At 32.9% G+C, this 8,543-nt stretch overlaps 1 long non-coding RNA gene across 3 annotated transcripts in view; it reads left to right on the forward strand.

The window, feature by feature from the left end:
- Positions 1-2,692, forward strand: part of LOC107744624 (uncharacterized) — a 4,682-nt gene extending 1,990 nt beyond the window's left edge. For 2 of the 3 annotated variants that reach the window (XR_001640501.1, XR_001640500.1), the window contains exons 2-3: positions 811-883; positions 1,974-2,692. This is a non-coding gene — a long non-coding RNA (uncharacterized LOC107744624). The remainder of the gene's footprint in view (positions 1-810; positions 884-1,973) is intronic. The other variant, XR_001640502.1, reaches the window with a different exon arrangement.
- The last annotated feature ends 5,851 nt before the right edge of the window (positions 2,693-8,543 follow it).

Here is an 8,543-nt window from a genome sequence, read left to right on the forward strand (position 1 = left end):
GTGTGTGTGTGTGTGTATATATATATATATATATTATATATATATGTATGTGTGTGTGTGTGTGTATGTATATATTTCAAAAGCATATTTTAAAAGGAATATTTATCCATTTTTATATTGTTTATTATAATGTTAAGATTCCCAAATCCACTTGGAGCATACAGACTATTTATTTATTTATTTATCTATTATCTAGTTATTTGTATTTTTGTATGATCTAGTATGTGTATTTAGTTATTTTTTGTCAAAGTAGATTTTTATAAATAGATTTATAAAATCATCCATTTAATTAGTTGTTGATCTTATGAAAATTATTATCTGAATATCTGTATTTGCCAGGATTTCAGTAGACCTAATCTATATGATGTATTTGTAATTCTTTGTTATACTGTGGGGCCTAAAAATCAATTGACATTAAAATCTAAGAGATTTCATATCTAAATAAATAACAAAATAATAAGTTTAAAATTTAGAAAATTTAAAAACAGAAATGTTTGGAACTAATACGGACATAATACATCATACTTAGAATTTTTCATAGCCCTTCCTTATGTTGTGTTCTTTTTCCTTCAAGTCTACACAATGTCCAGAAGATGGCGCCATAAACTTGTGTTAGTTCTTGGCCCTGCTTTTACTAAAGAGCCCAGATGTTAGTATGTCTGAGATCCACACGTTTTTGCCCCACATTGTGTTTAAGAAATTTATAGGCTTGTTACCTGTAGTGGCATTAAACTATTAAAAGATGCTTGTTTGGTTTTTCAACATATGAATTTCTCTTATCTAGAGAGATCATTGGAGTCTTTCTTTCAGCCTGTGAAGTTGTTGCCTGACCTGCATTCAGCAGTCATGTTTCCCTATTGGACTTTTGTGATACAGAACAAAGGTACTTTGTTGGATGATGTAATGGCACGCCTCAGTCATATGATACACTGTGTGTGTATATAAAATATGTAATCTCTATGTAATTAACATATACATTGCTGGAAGTAAAAATACAGTTGTAGTTGTTCTGTTGGTTCTGGCATATCCAGGTGATAATGGTCATGAAATCTTTTTGTTCTCAAAAAGAAAAGAAAAATAGATTATACTTTGATAAAGAAAATTAACAACAAAAAAGTGATGATGATAATAAATTATTTTCATGCACTTTTAGTGCTTGTAGATTGTAGATTCACTAAAATAATTATTGGTGTACAGTCAGGGTACATGATATTTTAATTTGACCTAGTTCATTTTGTGGTCACCTAGAACTTTACCATCTTTAGTATTTTTGTTTGATGGATATTTTATTATTATTACTATCATTTTTTTGTTTTGTTTATTTTTTCTTCACAAAAAATAGTTGAGATCGAACAATAAATGGTCCCTTGCTGTAATGGAGAAAAATAATGATATTATCTAAATTATGAAATACAATAATTATACTTTGATAAAGAAAATTAACAACAAAAAAGTGATGATGATAATAATAAATTATTTTCATGCACTTTTAGTGCTTGTAGATTGTAGATTCACTAAAATAATTATTGGTGTACAGTCAGAGTACATGATATTTTAATTTGACCTAGTTCATTTTGTGGTCACCTAGAACTTTACCATCTTTAGTATTTTTGTTTGATGGATATTTTATTATTATTACTATCATTTTTTTGTTTTGTTTATTTTTTCTTCACAAAAAATAGTTGAGATCGAACAATAAATGGTCCCTTGCTGTAATGGAGAAAAATAATGATATTATCTAAATTATGAAATACAATTGTAAGTACACATAATGGTTGCATTAGTTATGTTGAACTTATTTCCTCCTGGTGTTAACTTTTTCTGTTTTACACAGTATTAAGAATTTGAAGGGAAATGAGCTTAATTTTTGTGAAAATAATGTCATAAGGTAAAACCTGTAATGATCCTCATACAGGCTTTACTGTCTTCATGCAAAATGTAATGTCTTATTTTATCTCTTTTTTTTTTTTAAGGTGGCCTGAACATTTTGCCTATTCACCCTCATCTTAGAACTCATTTAGTGCTATTTAACAAATTTACTTTCACAACCAAATTGATATTTTTTGGTCCTTTTTGATGTTATCTGAGCATCAGTGACTGTTTGATCCAGTTTTGATGAAGTGATTGAGGTCGCGCGTTTAGTTCTCGTTGTCCAGCAGAGAGTGAAGGGTAGAATTATTTAATTATTTGATGTTAATTCAGTCCCACTCTTGTGGAGTCACTCTCTCCTAATGGAGCAGTCAGTCCATCAGGGATATGGAAAGGATACATAAAACTGTGATGAAAATATTCAGTATAAATTTATGGAATTGTACGTTTTTACTGGCCTCTAATGAATGACAGGTGACCCTATCGCCAGCTTATTTGGAGCTGCAAAAGACCGTTACTCACCGAACAAGCCTTGTCTTTACGAAGTTCTCGTGATTTGTTTCTGATGTCTGCTTTGTCTAGTATCTCACAGACTTGTGTGAGTCACAGTTCGACCCCAACATCTCTCTTTGTGTCTCTCTCAGTGGGAGGCAGGACCACGTGTACTCTACCCCCTCGCAGGAAAGTCAGTTGTTATAACTTCAAGCAGCGGGCACTTTTATGGACCTTTGAACCGGTCCGCTGACCACTATTTTATTCGTGTTGTAAAATATCATACTTTGACCCTCTTACTTTTTATTTCGAAGGTACTAACTCAAGTTAATTGGACTGTTTTGTAAATCACTGGATGTCTACGATGTGTGTGTATATGTAATAAAATATACAAAATATGCTATATATATATATGAGCAAGTTACATAAAAATATTAGATGATATTAAATATTTATATATTTTATATATACATCTAAAATAAGAGTAAAATCTTCATATATATCATATACAATAGTATTTACATGATTTTCTTAGGTACATTATGCAACACCATGGTATTACAATAGTATATTTCCAGAAAACCTGGTATTATCATGGTACCATGTTCAAAAAACACAGTAGTACTTGCGTTAATAGTCATTTCTGTGAATATATTGCTGTCAATAATGGTTGTTGCCATAGCTGTTTTATTGTCAGTTTGAAATTTACCACATCTGACTATAAATCAACAATTTATGCTCAATTTGAGCATAAAAGCATGATGGGCTTTGTATTTCAGTGTTTACACTTGAATAAAAGCCGTCATTTAGACAATCCCTCATACAAGTGTGTGTGTGGCGGTTTTCCTGCAGCTATTTACACAGCCAAAATATCATTTTGTCGTAATCAGCTTTGAAACACGTCTGTGTAGGATGTGAGGGAAAGGGCTATCAGTGTATTTAATCAGTGTGATTTCTTGTGCATTTGAAATAACGCACCTGGCTTCCATTAGTAAAAGACGTACACTGCATTTCTCTATAGAAAGTTTTACAACCATTGCAGAAAGTGCTAAATGTGTTTGACGGATTGTGCAGCGTGCACAAATTGAAAAGATCCTGAAATAAAATTACATTTGCTGCCCTGAAGCTGTAACCAGCTATGACAATATAAATGTCAGGGTTGGGTCAGTGTACAGTGATGTTATGTTTCATATCATCTTCCAATAGTTTTGGTGTGTCGCCATTTATTCACAAACTTTCAAATGCACTTAGCCAAAAAATTAATAACATGTTATAATTCTGGTACGTTAAAATGAATTCATAATAATGTTACTTTTATAAAGAGTGGATGTCATTTAAAAAAAATCTTGTCTTATGTTTATCACGTTTTGACATATTGTCATAAAAGAAAACGTTCAAGAGACTGTATTTTCTTCTTCTGTGTTTCAGTGTGTTGCGTTCAGTGCTTTATTACGTTATTGTTCCACCGTCTCTTCATTGCCATTCTCCGATTTGTTTATATGATAAACACTTTTACGTTAGATTCTTGTTATTTTATTGATTTTATTCTTAAAATTGAAATATAATTCAAACATACATTTGGACAAAAAAATCCACAGGTTGCTTAAAACATTTTACAGAACAATTAACTATTTGTTTTTTAAACAGTTAGTCTAACTGTCCGTTAACTTGCACAGAAACACAAATTTCTCTTGCTATCCAAATGTTTTGCGTGCCATGAAACAATTTTAATTGGCTTCAAATGGCTATAGAGAAATTTGAACACACCTAACTCTACACCTTAAGTAAAACTTATAATTTTTATAATTAAGACAAAAGGATATTTGTTGAATTTGTGAACTTTTTTTCTTCTTCTAATTTTCAGGATATCATCAAAAAGAGTTTTTGTCCGAGTTTGCTAACTTCTGGACATATGTTCAGTAAATTTGTCTATGTTAGCTACACACACACACACACACACACACACACACACACACACACACACACACACGTACAAATACACACACTATTAACTGTCATCCAGATTCTGAAGCCCCCCTCACTAATTTGGGAAATTGTTTTTATGCCTAACATGAACTTAATAAAATATACCAAATCCACTTACAATCATAAATGTGAACAGCATTGCCCAGGTGCACACGAATACACACTCACATACCTCACCCTGCCCTGTCCCCTCAATCGCCACACAATGGCATTGTAATTGTGCATGTCTTTCATGATTGGGCGGGTTTGAACTGTGAGTCAGATCTGTACCTGCTTAGGGCCGTGAAACCGCATTTGAGACACGAAAGGAAACGGCCAATTCATACAGGTGATGTGACAGGTGTAAATGTGTGCAGACGTGCCTGTTTATGTGTGAAAGGTGAAGCAGTACTGATATTCGACACGAGGTCTTAAGATCCCAGTATCCTTTTCCCTCTATTTTAATTCAACATTTTTTTCATTATTGGGATAAATATTCTCTTTGTGCTAATACATGGACAAAAGCTCTTTTTATAGCTGGAGAAACGTGTTTGTGGGATGAATGAAACCAGCCGTTTTCATTGATTAATTTCTCTCATTCACCAGAAGGACACTGACGTGACACTCATCCCATGACTGACTTACTGCTAATAAAACAGAACAGCTGCTGAAACAACTAGCAGCTTAGCCTTTGATTTTGGCATAGCGTTAATATCTTAAGAAAAGCTCTTGATTATGTAGAACAAGAAAGTCTGCAACATTTTTGATTGATAAAGGGTCATAGGATTCTGTAAGAGGATTTTGCATGTTGCATGACAAAACATTGCCAACTTTCATTGAAAATGAATGTTCAATTGCTGCAAAGTTTATTATTTTTTTTAGATTTTTTTTTAAAGAAATATGTTAGAATCATCTGTACCATCTGTATTATAGATTATCTCGTTTACATCCTGTAGTCTTTTAAAACATTTTTCATTAACTACATTTAAGGTTTCACTTGTAAACATTAGTTAAATAAATGAGTTAACATGAACGAACAATGAACAATACTTCTACAATCTTTGTTAAATCTTTGTTAATGCTAATTTCAACATTTGCTAAAATGTTTATAAATAAATATGTAATGTAATATGTTAAATCAAAAGATTCAGTAAATAGTTGTATTTCATTTAATAGCATTAACCAATTTTAATAGATGCTTTAAAAATATTACTTCTTGTTAGTTTGTTAGATAATGCATTATCTAATGTTAACAAATAATACCTTATTGTAAAGTGTTATTCATTTTTCGGTTGCAGTTCTTGTTCTGTCAATTATTGATGTCACCTGCAGACCGTTGTCTTGAAATATTTGTAAGAACATAAAATCCAATATCTAGAGAACCTGTTTGTTGCAGTTCTGAATAAGAGAGTTGGCAGCTTTGTTCATGAAGAGGCCAATAAATTATTAATTAGAAAGGCGTTGGTGTTCGTGCCGCTTGATGTCTTTCTAGAGCGGGACACTCCCTTCCCTCCTGACAGATCAAAACAATTTAGGGCATAAATGGCTGGGCTTTTAATTGTTTTGAAATTTTTCAATCAGCCTATGTCATCAGTGATGGATGCAAGACCAAATGTGTCTGTAACCAGTCAATCAATGCACTTTTGTCTTATTTTGTGCCACGAATGGTTATAATAATTGTTTGAGGCCAGTCACCTCATTGTTCTTGGGCCGGGCAGCATGTGTGTGTTCTGGTGGCATTGCAGTGGGTGGAGGAACTAGAATGAGCTCATGTGGTTGAAAATCCCACATTGATAAATCATGGACAAACCCCCACGCATGCACACACACCCAACCACACATTATTTCAACCCAGGGGACGCTGTCTCATAGTCACCAAAACACACACATACACACTGTCTCTCACTCCAGATTGCAAACTGAACATTCCCCATTACCGGCAATTGATCATGCAGTCCAAAGTGAACTGCATGAAGTTTTGTGAAAATGAGTTTCACAGAAGCTTTGTGGGTGTCACAGATGACCTCATTGATAGTCTGAAGTGATCGTCCAAGCCTGATATAGAACTTAAGTAACATAAGAGAACAGCATAATGAAATGAAATCAAATTCATTTGGAAAATCTTTATGAAGGGATTGTTTGTTGATGTAACTAATTGGTTGAAATAATTCAAAGAATTGTATCTAATATATTTCTTTTTTTATTTATTAAATATAATTAAATATTAAAATATTATATATATATGTGCGTATACTGTATGTGCGTGTGTTTAATTGTATTAAATAATGTAAATGTAAATAATCAATACATGACTCCTCTGAAATACAACAAAATTATGTTTTGTCATAAGTTATTAGTTATTGTGTATTGTCTGTTATATCAACATATTTTAGAAGTTGTAGCAGTTGTAGCAGTCTACTTTGAAAACAGCAGACTGATCCAGTTATAGTGAATATGTAATAATACATAAAATATTTAATTACAGAACATATTTTTTACCTATATATATATATATATATGGTATAAAAATAGTTTTTGTTGATTTGGCCTGTTTTATAGGACAGCCAAGTGTAGACGGGGGAGTGGGAGTGGGACATGACCCAAGTCAGACTCAATCCTGGGTCACTGGGCCAACAACTCTTATGCATGAGCATGTGCCCCACAGCTATGACATTAAATAATGTTTTTTCATTTGAATAAAAGAGGTATGTTAAGCATTATATAATGCTAATTTGTTAATGACATGTTTGTTTTTCTTATTATACATGTCCTGTACAAAAAAATTTTAATTGCACATGTGGGCAGGCATTTTCTTCTCCTGTTTCCTTTGTGATTAAAAACAAACATTAGAAAAAAAAATCTGATGGGCTTAATACAGAAAATGATTTGCAGATTAGTAATTATTCACCACTTTCATTTATCATAGCTAAACATCAGTTGAGCCCAGCAGTTAGAGAACAGCCAGTTGGCAGTTCACAGATCATAAGGGAGGGTTGCCAGACCCCAGGTCCTTCCCTCCTGTGTGGCGAAGTTGGCTGCTTCTTTCCTCTGTTTGAATGTGTGTACACTTTACTAGTGATCTTGTCTGTCTTTATTGCACGGCCAGGGTTTCTGTGGGCCGCCACAAGAATGTCCGCTATTTTCTTTCCATTATCCCATGGCTTAGGCCTCTGGACCGGTGTTCGGTGCAGACGGGCTATTGTGGAAAAAAACACAAGTATTGGCCCATTTTGTAGACTTTACAGCTGCTGACATAATTCAAGTTTTTTTTCCCCTGCTGTGGAACGTCAGGGAGGGTAAACGGCTCGTTATCCATACACCCCTCTTGTCTCTTTTTTCCTCACATCGACTCTCATTCACTCCCCTTTTATTCACTCATCTCCTCCTCTTCCCCTCCTCTTGTCTTGTTATTGCTAGACGATTACGAACTCCAACTCAAATTAAGAGCCAAGTGCCTGATTCTCAATTTCTCCGTCTAATTTAATCAGAATCACAACATAGTTGATCTGATATTTTATCATTCTTTTCTTGCCAGTAAAGTGGGAAACATTTTAGACATGCATTTTATTTAGAAAACATATATATATTCTTTGAGAGTGTAAATATCCTTGATAACAAGATACATTTACTTACAAAATTGTGTAAGATGTTTTGCAGCGTTGCTGTACTTTTTATAATGTCATATATTATTATCCATTTTTACAATGTCATATATTCAGAGAAGTTCATTTATCATTCAGACTGCAAAAAGCTATATATTTGTATGTTTGTATATTTTGTGAGGTGCAAAAGTCCACTTGTGAAAATGCTTGTAATTTGCTTTTTTATTTAATACAAAAGTGTACATTACAAATGATAGAATTGATAATAATTATTATTTTCAATTAAACACTGATCAGTGTAGCAATATAAGTGAAATGTTTAATTGAAAAGTGCACATGCATTTCACAGTGTATTTGGGTTTTCCCTTTTTCCTTTATTGACTGGGTGTCATGAAATCATGCACTCGAGTTGCATGAACGTTTGTGTAAAACCTGAGGATCATCAGTGGAAGCAAGAACATCTGATCCTTTGGACAAATAATCACGTGATCAAAGTCACTAATTTACATACTTCATTACTAGCCTAGAAATAACAATATGTTGATATATAATCAAATTTCTTCTCCATTTTGTCACACATTTTCTTTCAAAATTCTAAAACTTTTAAAACAGTTT

The sequence above is a fragment of the Sinocyclocheilus rhinocerous genome, unplaced genomic scaffold (genome assembly GCF_001515625.1).
Source record: "Sinocyclocheilus rhinocerous isolate Xijiao unplaced genomic scaffold, SAMN03320098_v1.1 scaffold767, whole genome shotgun sequence".
NCBI classification, from domain to species: domain Eukaryota; kingdom Metazoa; phylum Chordata; class Actinopteri; order Cypriniformes; family Cyprinidae; genus Sinocyclocheilus; species Sinocyclocheilus rhinocerous.